The sequence below is a fragment of the Lissotriton helveticus genome, chromosome 6 (assembly GCF_964261635.1).
Source record: "Lissotriton helveticus chromosome 6, aLisHel1.1, whole genome shotgun sequence".
Taxonomy (NCBI): Eukaryota; Metazoa; Chordata; class Amphibia; order Caudata; family Salamandridae; genus Lissotriton; species Lissotriton helveticus.
The window spans coordinates 1,063,786,937-1,063,813,936 of NC_136067.1; positions in this window are offsets into that span (position 1 = coordinate 1,063,786,937).

The following is a 27,000-nucleotide window of genomic DNA, read 5'->3' on the forward strand; positions in this document are numbered from 1 at the left end:
TTGAGTTTCACCATTGCGAGAAGGATGGTTGGTCTCTATTTCTCCAGTATGCAATGATTTTCTGATACAGTGGTCAAACAATCATTAAAACATGTGTTCTTAGTCAGAGGTGTGCCAGTCTAGAGGATTTGGAGACAGAGACTTCAGGGTCTTAAATTGCTGTTTGTCAGGATGACGGAACAATATCACTGTGGATCTTGCTCCAGTAGTTTCAACATGTTTGACACAGCATATGTTCTATGTTGGCATTTCTCTGATTGCAATGTCAACAAGAGGCATTGTTTAAAAGGTTTGCTTTGAGGAGTTTGATGGAAGCGCACTGTGTCCTTTTTAATGAGATAACTTGATTGTGTAATTGTGCCAGATTTAGAGCGGCTGCGATCTCTTTTCTAAACTAACTTCCATTAGGGAGATCGTAAGCAAGCTTATCCAGAACTCTAGCTGTTAAACGGAAGGTAGAGCATTCTAACTACTCCCGATCACTGTTCCCACAAGAAGCTGCGCGCGTGAGCGCGCGCGCACAGACTTCACCCTAAGCGCGCAGTGTGCTGTCATTAGCGCGCACTCCTGTGACACCGTTCGCGCCGCCGCTTTTAAAATGCGAGCGGCGCGAGATTCTTACAGTGCACAGCTGCGGGCTGATTGTGGTCCTTTGAATTAGTATTCGCGTTAATTGCAGCGCACACGAGCGCGGCAATTAACGCGAATGCTAATTCAATGGACCACAATCAGCCCCGCGGCTGTGCACTGTAAGAAAAGGAACGCAGAGTGTTAAACACAGTGTGCGTTAAAGCACACGTCGTGTTTGAGCGTTTGCTTTTCCCTAATGTGCACAACTGCGGGTTACTTGTGATCCTTTGTGTCTCCTTCCTCCAGCTCTCCTGTAAGGGAGAGACAAACGATCTTAGATAACAAACAGTAGCTGCAGAAATGAAACACTGTCAACTCACGCTCGGAATGGCTAATGAAGATCAGACACTTTAGAACACATTTCTTAGTTCAAAACTATAGAAACGATTCCCAGTACTTTAAATGGGCCGGTACTCACCGGTACCGAGTAACGGCACTTCTGAATTTTCAGGCCCTCAGTACCGGCACTTCTCATTAGCCAAGGGAGAGTACCGGTACCCTAATAGTTGTCACTGCAGGCTCCGGTTGTTTATCTCCTCAAACACAGGTTAGATGCCGCTCCGCCTCTCAGGAGCTTGTAAGGGCGCCAAGCTTCCTGCAGTCTCCCTGCTGGAGAGTCCAGCAGCGTACATGTGAATGGCCCCAGACTGCAGGGGTCTAAGAGGGCTTGCTGTGTGTCACGCTGTGCTTAACAGTGAAGGTGTTTATCTCCCCCCCCCAAGAGGTCGATAATTGGCTTAAGTGACTAAAACCCACAGCAAAACTCAGGCCATTACTTTGCATTACTTTAACTGGAACTGAACATGCAATTATGGCAGTTTCCTTTAAGATACTGGCACTTGTTTAAAATGTATTTAAACAACTGTCTGGCGATCCATCGGGTGTGAAGGCAGTTAAACGCATTAATCGTTAAGAATGACAGCAACCAGGGAGGTGAAAGTGTGGGAGATCATCAGAAAATTCTTCGGAACATATGCTTTAAAGAAATATAAGGCGTGACAGGGAGGGGTGAGAGATGCAATGGTGTGATAAGTAATTTTTTAAACAAACAGAACACCCGGCGCATAAGCCTCAGCCTGCTCCCCAATGCCTTTAGATCCTCTTTGCAGCAGGTTTGTGGACTCAAAGTGTGCAGGCTTTCATAACGAATTTAATAAAAAAAAGCATGCCAGCTGCACCCAAGGAACATTTCTGTAAAGTCATAAATCTGGTGCATTTCTTGACTTTAATTTTCCAGAGGGCAAATTTAGGGGATGAGTACAGCATGTAGGGGAGAACAGGAGACTTGTGTGTGTGCCTGTTTTCTGTGAGAGAAAAGGGAGCGAATCAGGACACTCAGTAGATTTTAGAAGGAATGTGTAGAATGCTTGTGTACGTCTGCTTGTTTCTGTGTATGTGTGCTTGTGTGTGTGGGTGCGCGCGCACGCTTAAGTGTATCTAGTATTGTGCCAAACACCAACAAATAACAGTATGGCATTAAGAAGCAGCAAATATTACAAAACATGGAACTGTTCACATATCATCAAATTTGGGTTTAATTTTGTGTAATGAGTTAACCTGTTTCGTTTATATAAACACATTTCTCATGTGGTTTTCATAGTTGCTGCAATTGATATAGAAGTCTATGTATCCTCATATGTCGCCATAAGCCCCGCCCCTAGCCCCGCCCACTAGCCACGCCTCTAGCTCATATTAATGAGTACCTGCACTTATTCTTTTCCATTTAAAGCACTGACGATTCCTGATATTATAGTCTTACATAAACCACTGCAGCTCACACGGACAGAAAAAGTAAAAACCCTTCTTACATACAGTAAGAAAAGGTTCGGCATCATCAACTCCAACAAAAACATATATAACACGACAAAATAACAATCTAAAGATGCTCAAACCGGCCACCAGGTCACCAAAGCCCAAAATGGTGCCCGAAATGCGGAGCCACGCCCCTTTGAAGGCAACGCACAAAACAACTAAAAACCAGCCCAAAAGGAGCCCAGGTGGAATCTGCTAGAAGGTAAGCCCCCACCCTGATCTCCCAAACCGCCCAGGGGAGGAGACCTCCCAGGGGTCGGCTGCCCTCCCCCAAGCCCCCCTTCCCAGTAGATCCTGGGTGACTCACTGCTTTAAAAATCTGCAAAATCGAAATCATAGAAATATATTGCTATCCCACTTTGCTGTGAGAATGCCATCAGCATTGACACACAACTCCCTTTACGAGAAAGGGTTAAAACAACTAACATTGAATCGGAAGGGGGGGTTGTCCTTTGAATGTCTCTTAATTTCCTGCTGGCGTAATGATGCACAAACCTTGGACCTCACATACAAGTATTCCTCAGTTGAGCACGAGTGGGCTTTTCTGTGCTGCACGTGTTGTTTGGCTGACCTTTGCTCAGTGACTGTAGTATGGGAAATACCCGTAAATTCTAAATAAACATTAAGTAATTTAATAAAATCAGGTGAATTATAACGTTTAAGAGAATGTATCTATACATGCACATCGCCATGGGCATAACTTCTCTTCCATATGATTAAATTAGGTCTACCTAAGGCGCTAGGAGAGGCGCACAAAGAAAATCCTAACACGAATGATTTTCAGATTTAAGGCACCGGTTTGACGAGTGGATAAACTGGCCTGTTATCTGTGCACCTCTGGTTAGACTCGTGAATACGCAATATGAAGGACAAATTATCGTCAGGTTTTTGTGCATAGAAATGTTCCATATATTGTCCTCGTTAAATGAGGGGTCCATTTCCCCGAATCATCTAATAAATAAGCTACTTTGTCATTTTCTCGCCTTTACATAGAATTTTTCAAAGTGAAAGCTTTTCTGCCGTACTTCTAAGTACATTAGCGTATTTTTCCAAAGACAGCAGTATCTGGCATCTGACTTTACTTAACGTTCCTGCTGTCTGATATGAAAGCTAATGGGCCAGATCAGGACAAGCTTTGCTGAATTCTATTTAGCCAGATATAGACTGCTGCTTTTCCATCCTAAGCAGCATCCAGGGTCTGCTTTACAGTATTGTAAACTATTCTAATCTACGTCAGCACATTATTTAGTCACTTTAATGAAATCTATCAAGTTGAGCAGTTATGTTTGTACTAGTTGATTCAATGCCCATTAGATTCCCCATGTTAGACTAATGTTCTGATTTGTTGCCTTTGCCTCAAATTGTAAAGCGCTCTGATATCCTTTGGGATCAAGTTTGCGCTATATAAAACTTTATAAATAAAAAATAAATAAAAAAATTTAAAATCACATTCTGCCTGCCTTTTCTTGACACACACACCGATTCCCTGCTCTCTGCTCCCGAAACAGAGATGGGCCTACAGTGTGAAAGTTAAAGTTCAAACAGGTAAACAGAGCGTAGCCATAGTTTTGTTTCGTGCTTTGGCTCCCAGCAACAAACACATTTTTACTTATTGAAAAATTAAGAGAACCAGTTGGTAAACTCACAGCAAAGACAATCTAGCGTTACTTCCACAGTTTTCTGCACTGCACTAAATGAGCACTATTACTTTTTAAGATGGCTATGCATAGTCAGACTGCCCGAAGAGTGTGTTTTACTACAGATCAGACTGACTCACCAGAGCACTTACTCTGTTGAAGCAAAGCCGCACCCGCGCTCTTATTTCACATCATACTGTGCCAAAACTGTAGGAGGTCTAGGAACTATTTTTGTTCACTGCCTTGTTTTTGATGCTCGAGCCAAGACAGGGATTTTTCTGGAAGTTTCATCCAAAAATATCTTTGCGAGATGTTCCAGTTCCTATCTGAAAGCGATTTACATGTTCAGAGGCAAAGTGCTATTTGCACTCATTTTGATTACTGCAGTGCTTTACACGAGGAAAAATTGGGAAAACTCTTCACAAAACTGCAGGTTCCACAAGACTGGGCAGGAAGACCGTTTTCAATCAGAATATTTGGTCCAGATTATGAACTGTCAATCTGCCGAAAGAGTCACATTGATTGCTAGTGCATGAGAAGCGATCAGGCACGGTTGCAAGCGTGGAAACAAAAGGAGCAGCAACCAGCTACCTTTGCATTTTAAAATGTTGGACCACAGACCATATGTATGGCAATGTCTTTAGTCTCCCTGAACAAAGGAACTCTTCCCCAGTTCAGATCTACGAGCCTAACAAGGCGATGGCATTCGACTAGGGGTCACGCATCGTGAAAGACCTCCCACAAAAACTATCAATGTGGAAATGCACCATCTTTTCAGATTTTTATTAAGCAAAAGTTTGGAGTGATATTTGGTGCTGCACACATTCACGGTCTGGTTCCTAGCGCACATAGCCATGGCTGCATCGCACAGAGACCCTACACTGCCGCACACAGAGGAAAAAAATTAGAGGGAACATTGCTCCCGATCTATTTGTAGATGGTAGTAGGTTTAGGTAGGAGTTTTGTGTAAACTTCTTGTATTATATTTTAGGATTATCTAGTACATGCCATTCTTAAAGAAGATGAAATAGTGTTGTCTTCATACAACAGATTTATGGTATAAATGCAAAATTTTAACCATGCGTTCCAGAATGGACCGGATGTATTAGTCCGAAGGTCACTGTTGTAATATATTGTTTGGTTTAGCCATCCAGTGTTAGAAAATCCAATTTGCCAGAGGTGTTGGTAGATATACTTAATTAAATAAGGTAGCAATACTAGGGCACTCATACTAGTTTTCTCGTTTCATCGGGCTGGGTGTTATTGGTCCACAACTTATGGACACAATAATTTCAGGTCTAGAGAAACCAAACCTGGAGTCTAATGAGGAACTGCTGTCCGCTTCTGTTCCCATCCTATGCTCACCTAGATACAGCAAAACGGGGGAGCAGAAAAAGCAACAACCATCTGAAGTAAAAAGCCCCCTCTGGGCTCGTATTCAAAGACATTTGAGGGTTTGCTTGTTTCTAATTCTTTGTCGAAGCAGTTTGAGTGCCAACAAGAAGAGAAGGAGACAATAGACAAACTTGTCTTGTTCCTCTCTGAAGGTTTAATCTGTATGAGAGGATCCCCTTAGTAACAACTGATGCTGTAGGGATTGAAGAAAGAAGTTAGGTGTAGGTTATGCATGTCTTGATTAGATGATGCCATTTAAGTGCACTGAGGAGGTGAGGTCATTGTACTATGCCAAATGCTACTCCATAAATGTTATTTATCTATCTCTGTTTAGGATATAATATTGGCTAGAAATCCATTAATACATGTTGAGTTTTTGCCTTTTCTGAATCTGAATTGGTAAAGATGGACCAGAAATGGTATTTTGGAATCCAGGCGAATGGCTAAGATTTTTGCTAGAATTTTGTAATCAGGGTTTTTATCCTGGGAATATTGGCCTTACTTACGGATGCGAGCTGTGAGGGTTACATTTACCAATAAAATGATTGCAAACAGAGAGACCTCTCAGTGTTAACACATCTTAGGGTGGGGTTAGATTTTGGCACATGACCATCTGCTCCAGGAGCTTCTTATTTGAGATTCTCAATTCTGTTGATGATGTCTGATTCTGTAATGTCGGATTTGAAATGTGAGAGATCTATGTTTTGGTGCAAATGACTGATAACATCCCTTGCTTTTGTTATTGAAATAATTTTTGATGTTTTCTTCCTAGCTTTTAACTAATTGCCAAAGAGTCTACCTCCTCTGTTACATTAGTGTGGTATTTTGATTTAATACAAATAAGGAAATGATCTTCTGCATAAATACATCTCTTGTTATATTAAATTTCTAAGTTTCAGGAGCCCAGGGAAGTTGAATGGAGGTAGTCTTTGTTAAACTGTTTTTCCAGCTTCTTAATGGCTTTCAATAACCACTTTGACTCATTTAGTGCCTGTTAATTCTTCTGGGTTACTAGAATAATAAATTTGCCTCACAGTTTTGCCCTACAGGCCTAGAAGATTACTACTTTTGAGATATCTGGGGCTCATTGGTCTTAAAGAACTCAGTATTAAATACCGTGAGGTGATGGACAGTCTCTTGTTGAGGAGATTGACAGTGAGGTACTCTCTGTGAGTACTGCTGTTGAGTATTCAGATCTTGAGCATCGGAAAGGTGGGAGCATGATTGGAGGAGAGTATCTGCCCAATATCTGCTTCTGGTGTGAAGTTGAGTAGCATCTTGGCCATGAAAATATAATCAGTTCTCATTTGCGAGTTATGTGAATTTGAACTAATTTTTTTGATTGTTCCTATGTCAGATATCAACAAGAGGTGCACGCAAACTGGTTTTCCTGTCTAGTTTCCCTGCCCGCTGTGATACAGAGAGCTATTCTGGGCTGGAATTACTTCCCCCAGACTCTCGCGGGGTACCAACACGAGGAGCACTAAGAGGTGCGTGCCTGGACATCCGTGGCCGAAGGAGGCCAGACCGGGTCCCCTCTCTTGGCCCAGAGTTTTGTGCCCTTGGGTTTTGTATTTTAACCACCACAGGATGTTTTCCTCTGCTAGTTGAAATATGTGGAAAAAGAAGACCACACTAGGGCCGTTGGAGGGATACGATAATCACCATTGACTCCTTCTTGTTGCCAGCAGCAGGAGTTCTCTCGATGGACATTGAACTCACTGAAAGACGCCGCTCCTTGGAGGAGATAAGGGGGACATTAACTTGTTCATACAGTTTCACTGACCCTCCGGGCCCTAATGGTTCTACAGATGTTCCCTGTCCACTCATCTCCCCTTTAAGGTTGCATATCCCATTTTGATACTTCGCCTTGTACTGAGCCCCCAGTAAAAAAGAAGATGGGGGGCCCTTTGCGCAAGAAGTTGACACAAGCATGTAATGGGGACAAATCCAAGCAGGATGGCTCTGTGGCACTATTGACTCCTTCCAATGTTGATGATATTTCAGCAGGTTAAAATGTATGGTAAAAGCATAATTTAGTCCGCTACATGACCACATGGAGTCTGTTGAGGAAACGTTGTCAAAATTACTTAGGATATCTAAGGCTAGTTCTACCCCAGAGGTTTTCCTGGTCTCTACCCACGCCAGCCCAAAGCCCCATAGGCTAAGTACTTTGAACCGACATCACCAACACAACACCCGCTACCAGTTGTGACTCATGGCGTGGGGAAATGATGCCAGGTGTGTCTCAGACTAACTGTACTCTGTCATCTCAGGCACTCACAATTTCCCTTCTATCTTCACCCAGAAACGTGCCAGCGATTCCCCAGAGTGATGCAGCAGAAAGGGTCCATGGGGGTTTGCCTCTAGTACGGGGATGTAATCCACAGCGAAGCAAAAGGAGACCCTAGTAAGTGATGCTGAACTGATATACCTCCCCTGGCAGGATGTCCATACGTGGTAATTGCAGTGATTGCCCCAGCTGGTACAGACCAAGTCCACAGCCCAGTTGATTTTGAAAGCTCTTCACTGGCTAATGAAATTTAGCGGGCATGAGAATCTCCTATCTGCACATATCTTGATGGCGAGGAGGGTGGAGTGGGTTGGTCCTTTCCCCAAAACACTCCCAGGTGACTCCATAGTGGTAAATTTCAATAACCCTAAACTGGTCTGGGACCTTTTAAGGTCTTTCTCTCCCCTCCTCTTCTTTAAGAGGCTCTCAGATATCTGTTCTACCCTTGGGATACTTTTATAAACTTTATAATCCACTGCCCCACAATTTGTATCGAGGTGGCGCTTTCCCGGGAGAGGGTTCATAATGTTCAGCTCAGACTTCAGGGTCCTTCTGGGGTGGCACTTCGCAAATATGTTCCATTTGAAGGCCTAGAGTTGGATCTTTCAGTAAGGAGGGTATACCCTCATCTGGCCCTATTGTCCCTCACGTAACCTCAGATCATCACACCTACACCTCCTGGTTGTCCCTTCCATTAAACTCTGCAGATCTGGTGGTCGGAGATTCGCTTACCTCGGCCCCAAATTTTGGAACTCCCTTCCTTTCCCAGTTAGGACTTCTAACACTCTCATCCAATTCCGCAAATCACTAAAAACCTGGCTCTTCCCACAATCTAGCTAAAGTCCCTCTGTTCCTCTCAGCACCCTATCAGCGCCATGAAACTCACGGTGACAGTGCGCTTTATAAGCACCCCCTTAACATAACATAACATAACAGATCCTTGGGCTGACCGATACTGAGGAAAGTGTCAATAGTTTTAAGCCTGCTAAGATCTTATATTGGAATATTGCAGGGTTGAGAAAAAACATTGGGGACTCAGAATGGATTACGTCAGTGGTGTGGTACCAGGTGATTTGCTTACAAGAAACATGGGAGACTGACCCTAGTTACCTGGGTGGGTTTGGTATTCCACTCCCCAGCCCTTCCTTCACCGGTCAGCAGAATGAAAGGAGATCTTCTCATGCTGATCAAAAAGACTTTTTCTGTGGCAGTGATAAAGTTTATTAATGACTTCCCATAATTTCATTGCATAGTCTGTGACGTGCCCAGAGACTGGTATTTGTTAATTGTTAACTACTATAATAATCGTTTTGATGGTTGTGCCTCACAGGTTGTAGTTGATCTTGAGTAATCCATACATACCATTGGAAACGATCATCATAAGGTTCTGAAGCTGCTTTGAAAGGGTGATTTCAATGTCCATCACTGTCCAAGGGCTAATAAGCCAGTTTGCAGTCCAATAGACAACGAGGGGGACCATTTTCAACACTTTTAGCATAACGAGTATGGCAATGTGGTTAATAGTCTCTTGATGAAACTTGATCTTGTCCTGGTGAATGAGGGACTGATTGCCCAGACGGGTTCCCTGCATTTTTAGGGGTGCAGAGTGTTTCTCCACAATTGATTACGTTCTAGTTTCTGAGGCACTGGCCGCTTTAATAGATGATTTGAGGTTACTTTTCTGAGTTTCAATGATCATGTATAGGCTGCTGTTGGAGGGGGCGAGTAAGCCTCAATCCAGGATGGAATTTAAACTTGTCCTAGCAAAGAGAAATTAATTATCCATAGGATGGGACATGGTAGAAAAAGTAACTTCTCTTACTGGAGGTCTTAATCACAAGCAGGCAGAGGTCCATGTCCCTGATACGGTCCCATTTCAGGTTATGCCGGCCCTTTTGGACATCTTGTCCCATATAAAGTAAGCTCTGATACTCAATCCTAGTAATGCAAATTCGCATTTTCAGGGGTGGTTTGACTTAGCTTGCACGAGAGCATGGGCTAAATTACAACTGGCACTGTGTACCATTCTGATAGATAGGGAACACATCATAGGTTTATGCGCACTTTATAAAGAGGCATGAGCAGCTTGAATAAAGCAGATCAAGGCAAGGGCCTGAGAGTCTCTTAGGGAACCCAGTATGAAGAAAGATAGCTCAGAGTTTAGGAGGGTGTTTATCGGCCTCCAACTTTACGGAATCTACAGACCCCTCTACAGACGTGCACATACAGGAATCACAGTGGGTTGATTATTTTTCTACGATCTACTCGAGTGATGCAGAGTTCCCTTTAGTGTTTTGTTTATTGGAGGTGCAGAGGGTGCTGGGTGAATGTAGCTGTAGCAAAGTGCCCTGCCCTAATGGGGTTCCTGCAGATGTTTTTTTCCACAGCCAGGTACTATGGGCTCCCCTGCTTGTGAACGTTTTCAATGCTATGGCAAGGCTGGGCCCCCATCCCCATTGAAAAATTCAACTATCGTGCCAATCTATACAAAGGGCGATAAGTCACTCCCAAAGAATTATTGACCCATAGCCTTACTCGATTCATCAGCTAAAGTAATGGATTGCATCTTGCTTCGTAGATTAGGAGACTGGGCAGTGGCCAACAATTTCCAAGTTGATACCTAGTTTGGCTTCAGGAAGGGGCTAGTGGCTGCTAAACAATGCCTACTCTTGAGTATTCTTGTAGGAAAGCACGCATTCGCTAGGAATGTTTCAATTTACCTGGCATTTATGGACATCTCTGCAGTGCTCGACTGCGTCTCGCACTCCAAGCTATGGGAACTTATGATGGGGATTGGTACCGAGGTTCCAATTATTATTTTCATCAGGGAGCTGTATTCAGTGCCGAGCGCCTGTGTCCATTATGGCAAGGACGGTGAGTGCACTCTATTATTTAGGATTAAATGGGGAGTTAGGCAAGGGTGCATTCTTGCCCCTTCCCTTTCTCCCCTTAAAGAAACAGAATTGAATCAGCATAGGTGGTTAGAGCTGTAGATATCCCATACACTGGAGCACATCCTCTTCCAATACTTCCCTATGTGTACGATGCAGAGTTAATGGCAGGAACAGGGGAGGGTGCTGCTAGCCCTAATATGGGACAATACCGCCTTAATGCAGCCGTTAGATCTGCGAGTCAATAAAAGTATGACCTATACAATGAAATGTGGTAGTAAACCACAGAAGAGCCCGTTTTTTAAAATCAACAATTCTAAGATGGATAACACCTAGTCCTTCTATTTGGGTATCCTCTTTGATGCCACATATCTGTGGAAACAGATGGTGTCAAATAGAGCAGACATACTAGTTAAGCCAATTTTAGTTGTGCAAAAGTTTAGTAAAAAACTAGGCCTGAAATCAGTGCAGGAGCTGACCATTTACACCGCAAGTTTGTGGCAACAGCCACGGACGGTGTAGGTATGTGGGGTATGGCTGCCACCCATGAGATATAGTTAGCTGGGAATGCTTTTATTTAAAAAAACGTTTGTCAGTCCCACACATGTTGTCCTAATGCTGTCTTCCATGACCAGCTGTGTATTCCCTATAATGCAGATAAAATTAGGCTAGCACTGCTCTTGCTGTGGCACTCAATTTGGACAAGGAAGACTGCAACCCTCAATCAGATAGTCCTTGAGAACTGCTTAAAATTAAATGCAGCTCTTGACATACCTTGGATGCCATATGTCAACCTGACCTTGGAGGAAATAGGACTCCCTGATTCATTTTTGTCCCCCCACTCTTGTTCGGTCTGCAGTAAGCCAAAGCTGAAGCAGAAATTTGTGGCGAACGCAGCGGCAAAAAGAGTAGTGATTAATAAAAATAAAGCTGCAGTTCCCTGTTATAATTCAATTTCTTTTTACATAGGTTCGCAATCTTATCTTTCCATCATCCAGAATCAACAGCAATGTTTGTACTTACCAGGTTTGGTTTTAACTACTTGCCTCTTATGTTGGGTAATCCACAAAAGTGTCTTTCCCTGAAGGAGCTAGACCCCTGCCCATGTGACGGAACATCTTCCCAAACCACCTTACACATCGGTCCCGATTCACAGAACTAACTTAAGACAAAATCCTAAACTTACTACCATTTTGGTATTCACAGAAGGCACTTACTCATTTTGGTATTCACAGAAGGCACTGACTCATTGATGATTAAGTTCCTTCTGTGAATACCAAAATGAGTAAGTGCACTTACTCATTTTGGTATTCACAGAAGGCACTTACTCATCAATGAGTAAGTGCCTTCTGTGAATACCAAAATGAGTAAGGGCCTTCTGTGAATACCAAAATGAATAAATGGTAGTAAGTTTAGGATTTTGTCTTAAGTTAGTTCTGTGAATCGGGCCCAGTGTGTTATTTAGTTTGTTTTACAATGCTTCTAGGATGAGATTGATGGTACCACGTCTTAAAAGGTATAATATTAGACAATGTTGACCCGTGCTGCACTTTTTGCTACACCGTGGCGGCCCTTTGGTCTGCCATACTATATGGCAATGTCTAAAAATAAGAAGAGGTGCACCGCCATGACAGGAGTTCAGAAGTGTTTGTTGTAGAACATGTATTTCTAATGTATGGGGTTTCAGGAATGTTTGGCACTTTGTTTTGTAAGCCTTGCTTCTTGATTGCTCAGTGCAAATATTTTTAAAACCCATTAATTGTCTTGCATGCTGCTTAAAGTATGCTTCCTGTATCTAAGTTATAGTGCACTTTCTTGGTTCTATTACACCCTCGAAGCACTTTATTAGTAAATCAACTGTATACCAGGGTTCTGTGAAATGTTCTGCATGGTATCTCGTAATCCCATTGTCTCTGAATTGTTATGGTACCATCATCTCAGTCTAATTGTTTCCCAAACCCAATGAATGTCCTGTAAGCTGTATTTAGTACTTTCTTTGTGCCCAAGGTTGTGCCCAAGGTTGAGTGCAATGTCTTCTGCACTTATGAAGCACTTTGGAAAGATTTTTGTATACCATGGTATGTCTACAGCCTCTAAGAGGCTGTATGATTGCACTTTATGATTCACGGTTTGGACCGATTATACTTTGGCGTCAATTTATCAGAAATCTTTTAAATGATTATTGTTGTTTAATTCTATTTTATGGGTTTGGAGGTTGCTGATTTTAGCTGGGTTTTTATGGGTAAGAGTTACATGTTTTAGTTTCTGAAGATTTTCTTTTTAATATATTTTATTTCACTTGTACTTTTATCCTACGGAAGTGCAACAAATAAAGTTTCTTTGATTGACAAATTTCCTGAATGCCGTTTTAAATGAGCTTTTAGCGTATTTCACAGATAGTTTCTTGTCTGAAATGGAAGCCAAGTATGTATTACAGTCTCCCCAAGAACAAGGTTTTTCTGCTGAGGAGTTACTCTGATAACCTGCTGGATATCCTTCCAGGTGAGGACATTTCAGGACATCAGGCATATGCACTGATCAGGATGTGACATTTTCAATAATCACAGTGGCTCCTAACCATTCATCTTGATTGGTCGACTTTGTTGAAGGAAGAAAGGTTTTCAGATTGTTGTGAATCAATGTGGTGCTGCCATTCCTTTTTTTTAACAGGCTTTGAGAAGTCCTTTGATAAGTCGATTTTTTTAAACAATTTGTTTTTAGTTTCACGGTCTCTTTCTCATCTAGATGAGTTTCCTAGATGAATGTGATAATGATTCCTATATAGAGGATAAAGCTACCCATACGGGTAGTGAGGGTCGCAAGAGTTAGTGATTGCAGGGTAAAGTGACAAACAGGTTTGTGACGACATGGGAGGGAAGCAGGACCTTTGCTTATGTGTGCAATCAGAGAGTGAGGAAAGTGTTGTCAGTTGCTCTGCAGGCTGCAGTCCACCATGGCACAAGGGAAAGTGGAGCCTCCAAAAGCTGTCTGCCACTAGGAGCTGATGGGAGTGTGTCAAGAGAGATGTGTACAAGCAGTGTGGTCAGTTCGGGATGTGGTGAACCTCTCATTGTTCTAATGTTGCTAGTGATGAAGCCAGGAAGGCCTTGCTTCTGAGTCCATGGTTGGACTTGCCATTCCTTCTCTGTGAAAATAGATGGATTGTCTCCAGGACTGACAACAACAGATATGGTCTCATTTATTCCCAAATGTAAGAGTGAATGCTCCCTTAAAATACATCAAGACCATGGGCAATCAAGCAGGTTGGGAAGTCAATAGAGATGCAGAATCATATGCCAACAACAGTGCCCCATCCCAGCACGAGGCACTGCCTACGACGACTGCATGTAGAACTGGCGCATCACCATCTTTTATCACTATACCTGGCTTTGCTATTGATAGATGTCGAAAAAGCCTTCAATACGGTTGATTGGCGGAACTTAGAGGACGTGCTGGTGAGGGCAGGATTCGGTCCACACTTCCAGAGGGTGATACGAATACTTTACTCCAACCCGCCTGCTCGGGTCCTCATAAACGATGTGCTTTCAAACGTCTTCCATATTCGCCGGGAAGCGAGGCAGGGCTGCCCCCTATCTCACCTCCTCTTTGCACTAGCGATAGAACCGCTCGCCTGACTTATCCAATGTGATGCACAGATACAGGGGTGGTGATGGTGGGACTCACATTAAGACTGTATCGCCCTATATGCAGATGACGTTCTTGTCTTCCTTGCAGACCTGACACGATTCAGTTCAATGCCTCCACATCCTGCGATTATTTAGAGAAGCATCCGACTTGCGCTTGAACCCAGTCAAATCAACTCTAGTACCCTCCACTTGTCACAAGAGTGAGTAGAATGGCAATCAGACATCCCCATACAATGCCTCAGCTTTAAATACCTGGGGATCTGGGTCACGCGCCTCCCAGGACTTAGCTAGTCACTCATTCTCACCCCCTTAGTTAAGAAAACAATAGAGGACCTTCGTAGGCTGCAATCCCTTCCCCTCCAATCCCCCGGGAAAGATCGCCCTATTCAAAATGAGGGTGCTTCCTCGGTTTCTTTATATACTCCAGAACCACCTAAAATGGCAGCTGCATTTCTTTGGGGAAAATCTAGACCACGTATGGCTCTTGTCCACTGCTAGCGGGACCCATACGATGGTGGATGGGGATGACAATCCTTTTTCTGTACTATATGGCTACCTGCCTCTTGGTGATACATAATTGGTTCTCCGAGTGATTGGCTGACCCAGCATACCACCTAGAGCTGGGAAACCTGACGTTCTCCCAGATCCAGGCAATGCTCTTTGGGACTCTATTTCCTCATGCTCTCCCGGCAGTGACTTGAGCAGTCCTGCTCGCGTGGCGCTCTGCACTGTGGTATACACAATGGGACACACTACAGACATCCCTGTGGTACGGCAACTGGCTGGGTGAGGTGGCGTCATTAGAAGGATTCAGGAGATGTGACCTAATCGGAATAACACACCTTGGAGATGTATGGTTGGGAAGTCACCTGCACACCTTTCAAGACTTGCAAAACACATACTCTCTTCCCTCCACTCAGTCCTGCTCCGGCACGCTATCACCCTCCACGTCCCAGCGGGCACTGCACTTCCTGAATTCAGTCCTTTGGAAGCCAAGTGTCAGGACTGAGCAAGGCACCCCTATTTTGAATCCTCAACTACTCCCAGTAGTTTTCAAAATTCATCAATCCCGACCTTTTAAGCCTTTCAGGACAATTTCCAAGCGTTGGTCTATGCTTTTGCATAGGACCTTTCTTGGACGATGGCTGCGGATTTCCAAGATGGCCGCCAGGGTTCCTGCGAGGTTGCCGGTCTAGTGTTTCAGATCGGTGGCGCTCGCAGCTGAGTTCGCGGTCCTTTTGGTTTAGAACTGCCCACTTCAACTGACTTTTCTGACGAAGCGGTCGCATTTCTCTAGCGGTGCTTCATTCGAGTAAACTCCTGTTTCCGTGAGTATATTTACACGGTAGAAGAATTCCGAAGTCTTTCCTGCAGAAAGTGAATTCTTTGTTTATTATTTTACTTTTCCTACGAGGTATTTCCATGAAGGACAAATGGAGAATTAAATAAAAACCCAGCCTCAGTATCGCCAATAGCAGCAGTGCTGCCTTTAGAGAACGGAAAGCAGATTCAGACTTAGTTATTGCCAGTTAGGTGTTGCGCAACATTTGGAAAACCAGACTGTGAATCCAGTTTCAGTTATTTTTGTTTCAACCTTTTGCGCAGCATTTTGTATTTTGGTTTGAGTGTACTAGACGTCCCTGTGAACTAAGGAAACGTGTAATACGCACATTTTTGAGCACGTAGAACAAATTAATGAACAATTTAGAGACATTGTGAGAAGTATTCTGAACAGTGACACAAGGCGTACCTTCAAGTAGGTGTGTGTTATATATATATAAATATAAAAATACTTACCATCTATAAGAAGTCTTTCACCAAGCCTCATCTTGGACTGCTGCAACCATTTCTGTAAAGAGATATAAAGATCATTTAATACAAGGGTAAATAGGATAAAGAAAGATACAAGATAGAAAGATAATGTTTCAATAGAAGAATAAACATTACCATTTGGAATTTGTACATGTCCTTAGAACTGTGTCATTGAAGAAATTAGTGAGCAGACACCCTGTAGAAAAAGACACAAGAGAACTGTTAGCCTATCTGCTAGGACCGGTAAGCCAGTTAGGTTCAGTGGATTGAATTGATGTTTCTATATATGTGAAATTATCTGTATATGGAAATTTGTATTTAGTTGCTCTGTTACAGGAGAAAGAGACAAGAAACTAGAAGGCCAGTCCAGCAGAAGAAGATCAGGCGTGTTTCTCCTTATTCCCAATCCCCTTTCCCCCCTCCTTGCTGTCAGGCTCTAATAACCTTGGCATCTTGGTTTGGTGTTAAAGGAAATTACATCTGGTCCTGCGGAAGACAGAGTTCTGGATTACAGGTACCTGACAGATTGAAGTGCCAGCCAGAACGCTTCACGCAAGATGGCAGAGAGTATAGATTTTAAAACGCTAGCCACAGTGTTAGATGAAATTCAGACACAATTAAATGATGCTATGGCAGAAAGCAAAGCTCTTAGAGAGGACGTTAGGAGGTCCAACCAGGAAACTCAGTTTTTGCGAAGAAGGTTAGATGATTTATCGGCAGCAAGTTTAGTGGGAACCAAGAGTAAGTCATCAACCTTTGCCCCCGCCCCCTCAGCCGCAGGATTGACCACTCAGGTAATCCATGCTATGTCCCCAACAATTCCATTAGCTGCTCCTGAAAGATTTAGTGGGGATCCACATAAGGCCCAAACCTTTCTGACGCAGTGTTCTTTACATTACCTGTGTAAGCCTGTAATTTTCAAAGAAGATCAGTCCAAGGTGGCTTTCATGTTGTCCTACCTGAGGGGAGATGCGGCGGCTTGGTCAATGCCTTTGGTCACAAACAATGACACCATACTGTATGACTTTGAAGAGTTTAAGAAAGAGTTTCTGAGAATTTTCGATCGAAGGTCTGTCGCACAATGTACTGATAATGAACTGTTGGATTTAAACAAGGCAATCGTGATCTGGTTGCCTATTTGGCGCAATTTAACAAGCTCATTTTGGAGACGAATTGGCCGGAAGCTAAAAGAGCATCGATATTTTATCGGGGTCTTAAAGATGAGTTAAAGGATGGTTTGGCACAGATACCTAAGCGACCCACAGAGGTGTCAGAATTGATAGATTTGATTCTACAAATTGATCAACAGCAGAGTGAAAGTAGGAGTGAGCGGCGAAAGGATGTCAGACCAGTCCCTCCTCGTTTTGATCGATTTAAGTCTGAGAATGTAAGAAGTAAAGAAGTCCATTCAGAAGAGGAGCCAATGCAGATAGGTTCAGTGCGCGGTCCTCTTACTAAAGAAGAAAGAGAGAGAAGGCGTAATGACAAGCTTTGCATGCATTGTGGTGACTCGGGGCATTTTTTGAAAGACTGTCCAAAGAAACCAAAGAGTAATCAGCCAGTAAAAGACAGGCTTCGCCAGTAAAGGGAGTTGCCCTGGTGGAAGCAAAAGAAGAGTCAACTCTGGATCCTAAGTTGGTGGCAAATACATTACAATCCTCTGCTCCTCATTTAGTGGTTTCTAGTTCAATTGAGTTTTGATAGAATCTCAGTAATGATTGACTCAGGTGCCACAGGCAATTTTTGTGACATCGGATTTGCTAGAAATTTGGGAATAAAATTCATCAGAAAGAAAAAACCTGAAGCTGTACGCGCAGTTGATGGAACCAACTTATCTTCTGGTCCAATTGTGCATGATACGGAAATGATTAAATTAACAGGGCCTGGTAAGCATGTGAGTAATTTAAGATTTAATCTCATTGACGCTCCCCAATTTCAGTTCATTTTGGTGTTGCCTTGGCTCACAGAGCATAATCCACGAATTGATTGGTCGGAAAGAACAATTGAAATGGATTCTGAGTATTGCAAGAGCCACTGTCATAATTGGAAGTCTGAAATCTTACCAATATCATCCTCCCAACTTTTGGCTAGTCATGCCAAATCAATTTGCATTACAGCCACTCAAGAGATTCCAGTGGAATATTTGGATTTAGCGGCAGCCTTTGATGAAAAAGAAGCTAACAAATTGCCTCTCCACCGTGAATATGATTGCAAGATTGAATTGAAACCTGGAGCGTCTTTACCTTGCAGTCGCATCTATGCCCTCAGGAAAAAGAAAATCAACATCTCAAAGATTATCTCGAGCAATATTTGGCCAATGGCTTTATCCGTCCATCACAGTCACCTGTCTCTTCCCCCCTCTTTTTTATTCCAAAGAATGATGGGAGTTTACGAACTTGCATTGACTATCGAGCCTTGAAATCGGCCACTAAGAAGAATAGATACCTGTTACCTCTAATTTCTGAATTGTTAGATCAGGTAAAAGGGGCGCGGGTGTATACCAAATTAGATTTAAGAGGAGCCTATCATTTGGTGCGGATGGCTGAAGGAGATGAATGGAAGACTGCCTTTCGGACCAGGTTTGGTCTGTTTGAATATCAAGTAGCTTGGGGAAGATGGCGGCTGGGCAGGACGCTCAGCCGGAGAGCTCCCGACTCCGTGATTCCTCTGATATGAGGCACCGTAGAAGAGCCTGTTAAAGCACCACACGCATGAAGGCAAGGTAACGGCAGACAAGCGGAGAAAAAAAGGATCTCTTACTATTGCACAGGCCACACGGGATGGTTTCTTGTCTGGCATCGGCATCGACATCGGCATCGGCGGTGGAGTGCGGAGCCTCGGGGGGAGAGCCGGGCTCACGTCACGGCGTGCTGGGGGAGGCGGAGCCGCTCGCTTTGGTGCAGAGACGCTGTTCGGATACTTGGGCAGCCGCTGCGAGAGCAAGGACGTGCTGCTGCCGGGCCTCCAGGAGACTGAAGTATCAGTTCCGGGGCGCGAGCGGCAGAGTAAGCGGCAAATTCTGCCCAAGCTTCGAAGAGAAATGCGAAAGTGAAAACCTGTATCGAACGCCTAGAAGTTTGGAGTTTGGCTTAACTAGCACGGAGGGAGTGTCATATCTACTGTCGGACATCGAAATTGAAGCAGGTAACTTAAAGAGAGACAAGTGGGCATTGTTTGAATCCACACGCTTAATTACCACAAACATCACAAGTATCTCCCAAAACTTGCACATTAAAAGCCTGAGACTTAACACAGATAAACAGCATATGAGTGACTCATTAAGAGCAACAAAGGAGGGTGGTAAAAAGGACTGCTGTGAACTGGAGGAAAGCCCCCCTCAAGAAAAGTTAGCAGAAAAGTTAGCAGAAGCAAAGATCCAGGGAGGGCGATCCTCAAAAGTACAGGGGAAACAGGTTATATCATCATATAGCTTGCGGAACAGGAATTGTTTGAGGCAAGAGCAATACCCTAAGGGCATATCTCCAAGGGAGATCAAAAAAAGGCACAGAAAACTGGCCAGGGAGAGCGCCAAGACAGCTCCTGAAGGTGGGTTAACCACCTCCAAGGGAAGAACAGTTTCCTCGTTGAAAACCAAAATAAAAGTGACACCCTCACTAAAAACTTACTTCAAAGTTCAACAGCAACAGGGCACAAATACAGAAGATCAGGCCTATATGCAGGCACAGTCCTCTACAGAAGACCACTCACTTTTGAGGGAAGAGGGAGATACTCTCCCCTCAAGCGCAGTAATACCACCCTCTCTTTTGGCGAGCCCCCAGACACTGCTGGAACCTGAAAAAGTGGCCCCAGATAGTATAAAAAAAAGGAACAAAAATAAGAACAAAAACAAGGTTGAAACAAAGTGTTTGGAGGACATTTGGAAGACTAACAAAGAAAGCAAGTTGGAAGAAGTAGTTAAGCCTCAAAAAGTACTCATGGCGGAGGGGGGTGAAAAGGAGATCACCGTCGAAATATCACTCGAGACTACAGATGACGAGGAAAGATTACAAGGGGGCAAAAAGAATCCCAAAAAACCACACAGACAAACTCCTAGAAAAAATATGGACAGAAATGAGGGAAAATTTTTCGATCTCAGAGGCTAAACAAGATAAAATTCAAGAAGTCTGTGAGAAGTTGGAAAATAAGCTAAATGCACTGGGTGACAGAGTGACTGCGGTAGAAAGCGAAGTTGTCGCCCTGGATAAAAGGGTGGAAAAGAACCGAAAAGAGATAAATTCCCTGAGGCAAGAGAGCAAGATAATGAATGAAAAAATGGAGTCACTGGAAAACCAGGCAAGAAAGAATAATATCAGTATCTTGAATGTTCCGGAAAATCAAGAGGGACCAGACATGAAGAAGTATGTGGTAGCACTACTGGCAGAATATTTCCCTTGGGCCGACGAGGCATTGCTAGAAGAAGACATACAGAGAGCACATAGAGACCCATATGGGAAAAACAAAGAGAGAAAAACACAGAGGAAAATACTTGTTAACTTCAAAACGTACGTGCTAAAAGACAACATTTTGGGAGAGGCATTGAAAAAAGGTAACTTTAATAAAGAAAACTGGACCTTCAAAATAAGATCTGATATGTCGAAGGCCTCCCAAACCAGGCAATGGGAACTAGGAAACTTGATGTCAGAGCTTCAGCAGTTGGGTGCTACGGGACAGATGAAATTTCCACCATCACTTAGGATAATGTGGCGGAATAAAATGAGAAACATGAAAGATCCGGAAGAGGTTAAATCTCTCATTGAACTAATGCGAGATCAAACAAGGACAGAGAAACCATAGAGCTAACAAGAAATCCTTTGAAAACATAATATTGGATACATTTTAAAAAGTATAACGGTGTAAGGCTATCAATAACTTTCTTTATGTAAAAAGTCAAGAATCACGGGGGAGGGAGTCACGAAGGGTTACGAAGATAACAGAAGGAAAAGAAGAAGGAGGCTTCCCCGGGGAGGGCAACATAAAAACACAAAAAAGAAAATACAAAAACATCACAAAAAAGAGAAAGGGTGGGGAGCAAAATAGGGAAAAAAAAACCAAAAAATCCTCATACGCCGGAGTAGAAATAAAAAACAAAACGGAGTCTCAATTCATAAACAATGACATAAGCTATGAGCAGAAGTGGGAAAGTGTCAGAATGAACAGAATGAATGGGGAGCATAAGTAGAGATATCAAAATACTCTCTTGGAACGTAAATGGATTGAGGACGAAGAGTAAAAGGAATAAAATCTTAAGAGTATATTAGAACATCAGAAAGCGAAATAATAATTTTGCAAGAAACACATCTCCTGAAAGAAGAATGGGCTCAAATAACAAAGACCCTAGGCTGGGTAGACACATATGTTTGCACCACACAACAATGCAATATCAAAGGAATTGCGATAATTATAAAAAAAATCACTGAAAGCTGTCTTGGACTCAGTAGAAGTGGACAATAAAGGAAGATGGGCGATTGCCAGAGTAAAGATTGAAAATAATCCTCTCACGATTGCCGGATATTATGGCCCAAACTTAGATGATGCAAATCCCTCACGGAAACTTTATTCGCAGTTATTATTAGCCACTTCACCTATAATACTGGGAGGCGATTTTAATTTAGTACCGGATCCCAGATTAGACAGGTCACCACCAGGGAGAGAAGCAAATCTGCCAAAAATGAGAGAGTGGATTGGCTTCTATAAAAGAGATCTAGAGCTGGTTGACATCTGGAGGGATAAAGGAGACAATAAGCAACCTTTCACTTTGTACAATAAAAAATTGGGACACAGGTCGAGGATCGATTATTTTCTTATCGACCGAGATCTGTCAGGAAGTATAAAAAGTGTAGCCCACCTCCCAGCCCACATATCAGATCACTCGGCTGTGCAACTAACTCTACAAGTTAGAACAACAGGAAGGAGAAGGAGATTTACAGTAGAGAGGGCTATATTACAAGACCAGCAGATTGTAAAAGAATTGGAAATCGTAACAACAAACTTCTTTGAACTTAACAAAACAGGCACCACAAAACAAATAACTTGGGATGCATATAAAGCTGTGTTAAGGGGGACGTTGCTGAGTCTAGGGGCTCATAAAAACAAAAAATTAAAGCAAAAGATCACAGATCTGGAAACTAACATCAACACTATAGATACTTCAATATTAAGGAAACAAGATACGAGTAGCAAAGAAGAATTATTGCAAGAAAGACAACATAAAAGAGAAAAACTAGAAGACATCTTGGAAGAAAGAGTGCGAAAAAAGTGGGAGTCAAGCAAGCTAGCAAAACATGAATATGGGGAGGGATGTGAAAAGTGGCTGGCGTGGAAACTTAAAACAGACCTAGCCAGAAATAAAGTAAGGAGTGTACACCAGGGAGATCAAACAGTCCAAAGCACTGATGAAGACATAATCAGGCAAGAATTCAGGAATGTTCTTGAGGACTTATATACAGAAGATACAAATCCGCAAGAAACCCTCATCAACACCTATCTTGAGGATGTTCCATCCTCAGCACTAACGGAAGAAGACAAGAGAGAACTAAATAAAGAGATACTAGCAAGTGAAGTAGAGGAGGCTATTAAGAGTTTGAAGAAAGGGAAGGCAGCAGGCCCTGATGCTTTACCAAACGAGTTTTACATGGAATTAAGAGACACCCTGCTCCCACATATCACGGAACTGGCAAACTTGATCCTCAAGCAAGAAAGTAGTATACCAGATTCCTGGAACTACGCGATAATTACCATCATCTTAAAACCTGGTAAGGACCCTGCTAGATGCGAATCATATCGTCCGATATCGCTGCTAAACTCGGATTATAAAATCTTCACTAAAGTTATGGCAGCACGGTTAGGAAAAATATTGCCGCAACTTATAAACCAGGATCAAAAAGGATTCATCAAGGGGAGACAACTGCATGAAGTCACACATGAGCTTCTGACTGTAATAGACATAGCCACGCAAAAGAAAGCCCCTCTTACCATACTTACTGTCGATGCCGCAAAGGCATTCGACAGAGTTAACTGGGCCTTTTTAGAAAAAGTTATGATCAGAAACAACATTGGCCACCCCTTTATGCATGTTGTGAAACAAATATCTAAGACACCGAGATCCAAAATTTTAATCAATGGCAGTCTCACAGATGATGTAAAGATAGGCAGGGGAACGAGGCAGGGATGTCCCCTTTCGCCTCTGCTCTTCAATCTATATATTGAACCACTTGCAAATAATCTAAGAAATGCTAAAGGAATCACTCCATTTAAGTATATAACATGGGAGAAGAAAATCGCATTATATGCGGATGACCTAATGATTTGTACGGACGATCATCCTAAAGCTAAGGAGACGATTGAAGAAACTATAAGTGCGTTTGGGAAGGTCTCTGGCTATCTGGTAAATCATACAAAAATTGAAATTATGACCTGGAACACTCAGTTTGAAAGTTCAAACATTAAGAAAGAAATAAGATATCTAGGAATCTTAGTGAATCATGATCTAGAGAAGATTCCGCAACGTAACATAAATAAGGTAGCAGGAGAGGTGAGAAAACTGCTTAAGGTATGGTCCACCCTACCACTAAGTTTGATAGGAAGATCCAACATTATCAAGATGTCAATTGTACCAAAGTTCACATTCCTTTTTAATACAATTCCTCTGGAATTTGGAAAATCATTGTTAAAAAAACCACAGAGTGAAATCACAAGTTTAATTTGGGCCTCTAAGGGCACAAGAATCTCATGGAGAAAACTTAGGAGGGGGAAGCAAGATGGAGGACTTGCTAGCCCAGATTTGGTAGAGTATCACAGAGCGTTTCATTTCAAAAACATCTGAGTGCTATTAAAAAGTCATCAAAACTATCCAAGGTACCTACAAGTAACAACAGAATCAGTTGACCACTTCTTATTTAAATTCGGACATCCCAAGTATTTAAAAAAAATACAACTGAAGCCCTTAAGGGAGGCAGCAAAAATCTGGGTACAAATCAGAGTCACTTTAAATATTCCGTATTATATCGAAATGGCCCCCATCTGGGGTTCACCAGGAACTCCAGAATGCCTAAAAGACTCATTGGCAATTCCTTTGAAACTAGCAAACATCAACCACTGGGGACAGCTATTAAACGGTTCAACTCTGAATACTTGGTCAGAACTTTAAAAGATGACAACAAATTAAATTTCAAAATTTAAATACTATCAAATTTTAAGTTGGTCTAAAACGATACCCACATATACCAAAGAAAATGAAAAATTAGAAAAAGAAATGGTAAGGATTACACCGATACCTAAAGAAGTGGCAAAGTGGTACTGGGCGTTAATAACTGCTGGAGATAGAAACACGAGTATAGAAGATCAAATCTGGGGGAAAGACTTACTGACAACCGACTTGGACTTAATTTGGGAAAAATCAGTGGGGAAATGTTGGTCGACTCTTAAATCTGCGGCACTGAAAAGAAATCATCTATATACCATACATTGAGCTTATTGGACGCCAAAAAAGCTATCCAAATTTAAAAACGCAGGAGCAAAGAAATGCCCGAAATGTGGGGAAGAAAAGGCAGACGACATTCACATGTTTAGAAAATGCCCCCTACTAAAAGAATTTTGGAATGAAGTTGGTAAGACCTTGAGCATAATCATGAACAAACAAATAACTGTAAGTACTACCCTTACTCTTTTTGGGATCGAAGATACAGCAGATGGAGGGGGGTTAAAACAATGTCAAGAAAATCTACTCTTTGTGTTAATTGTACTTGCAAGGAGGGAGATTTGCATTAAATGGGTTGGTTTCCCCCCCCAACACATGGAGAGTGGATGAACTCAGCTATAAGGATTAATAAACTAGATAGAAAGGGAAACATCTGTAAGAGATTTAAGTACTGGGAAAGTTTTGAAAACCACCTAAATCCTAATACAGGGTAAAAACATCGGTCCTATGATTAATGCGAAACAACTTCTGGCAAACAAGTATGGTACTTGTTGAGTAGCCAAAGTGGCTAGCTCCCCCCGTTTCAAAACCAGAGTTTACGTTATGTGACGGCCTAAAGGTACTCCTCTAAAGATCATCGAGAAGATGATAAACTCCCCAGACAAGAGAGACCAAGGGGCAGAATCGAAAAAAGAAAAAAAAACTAGAGGCAGACACCTGAAACTCCGAACACATAGAGCTTCGCAATATGAGGAGAAAAAAAAAATATATCAAGTAATGCCTTTTGGATTATGCAATGCTCCTGCAGCCTTTCAACATTTCGTAAATGATGTCTTGAGAGAATGTTTAGATCGATTTGCAGTGGTCTACATTGATGATATTCTTATCTTTTCGGAGAATGAGCAGGAACACATTCAACATGTGCGAACCATTTTGAAGAAGGTGTGGGGAACACCAATTGTTTGTGAAATTGGAGAAGTGCGTATTCAATTCCAGGCAAGTGGAATTTCTGGGTATTATACTCTCGCCAGAGGGAGTCTCCATGGATGATTCAAAAGTAAAGACAATTTTGGAATGGCTATCACCTCAGAATGTGAAACAAGTGCAAAGTTTAATTGGCTTTGCAAATTTTTATCAGGGTTTCATTGAGAACTTTTCGGAGAAAGTTTCCCCTTTAACTCTTTTGTTAAAGAAGGGAGCCACATTTGATTGGGCAGATGATACAGAGAGAGCCTTTGGTGAACTAAAAAGGGTCTTTACTTCTGCCCCGGTGCTTATGCATCCCAATCCAGATGAGCCATTTTTTGTTGAGGCTGATGCCTCCAATTTGGCGGTTGGGGGAATTTTGTCTCAGCGAAATAAATTGACCGGTCAGTATCACCGTGTTGCTTATCGGTCTCGGAGATTGACTCCTGCTGAGCTCAATTACTCTATCGCTGATAAGGAGTTATTAGCTGTCAAGGATGCCTTTCAGGAATGGAGGCATTATCTTTTGGGAGCGTGGCATGAGGTAACTGTGTATACTGACCATCGTAATGTTCAATTCTTGAAATCTGCACCAACCTTGACACTCTGACAATTACGTTGGTCATTATTTTTTGCAGATTATAATTTTGTTTTGATTTATAAGCCTGGCTCCATCAATGGTAAGGCAGATGCATTATCACGTTTGGAAATTGGAGGAGATTCTCTGGAATTGAAAAAAGAACTGATTATCTCAAAAGACAAGATTATTGGAGTGGTTCGATTTCCAGAGTTCGAAAGGCTCTTGGATTTAGAATTAGCTTCTTTCAATCTAGACGAATGGGTCAAGCAATATGCAGTTTGGAGTCAGTGCGGCGTGACTTTTGGTGGCCGTCCATGGAAGCTCAGGTGGGCAATATGTAACCTCTTGCGAGCAGTGTTTTAAGGGCAAGACAGTCAGAATGGCACCTCAGGGTTTAGTACATCCTTTGCCGCCAGCTCGATCTCCTTGGCACACAGTTTCAATGGATTTTATTGTAGACCTACCTTCAAGTCAGGGTTTTTCTGTCATTTGGGTTGTAGTGGATCATTTCACCAAGATGAGCCATTTTGTCCCACTAAAATCCCTTCCAAATGCTTCTCAATTGGCAACTTTGTTCACACAGCATGTTGTTAAGATGCATGGTATTCCTAGTGGTCATTTCTGATAGGGGACCCCAATTTATTTCCCGATTCTGAAGATCATTTTTAAAAAGATTGGATATAGACTCTCGTTTGTCCTCCGGTTATCATCCAGAAACGGATGGTCAAACGGAAAGAGCTAACCAGGAACTGGAGCAGTACCTGCGTTTGTTTCTGATGGACCATGAAGGGGACTGGCCAGATTTAATTTTGGCAGCAGAGTTTGCTTACAACAATGCAAAACATTCAGCTACTGGATTTGCCCCCTTTTATCTAAATACAGGAAGACACCCAAACACATTTGTAGGAAGGCAGCAGTGGG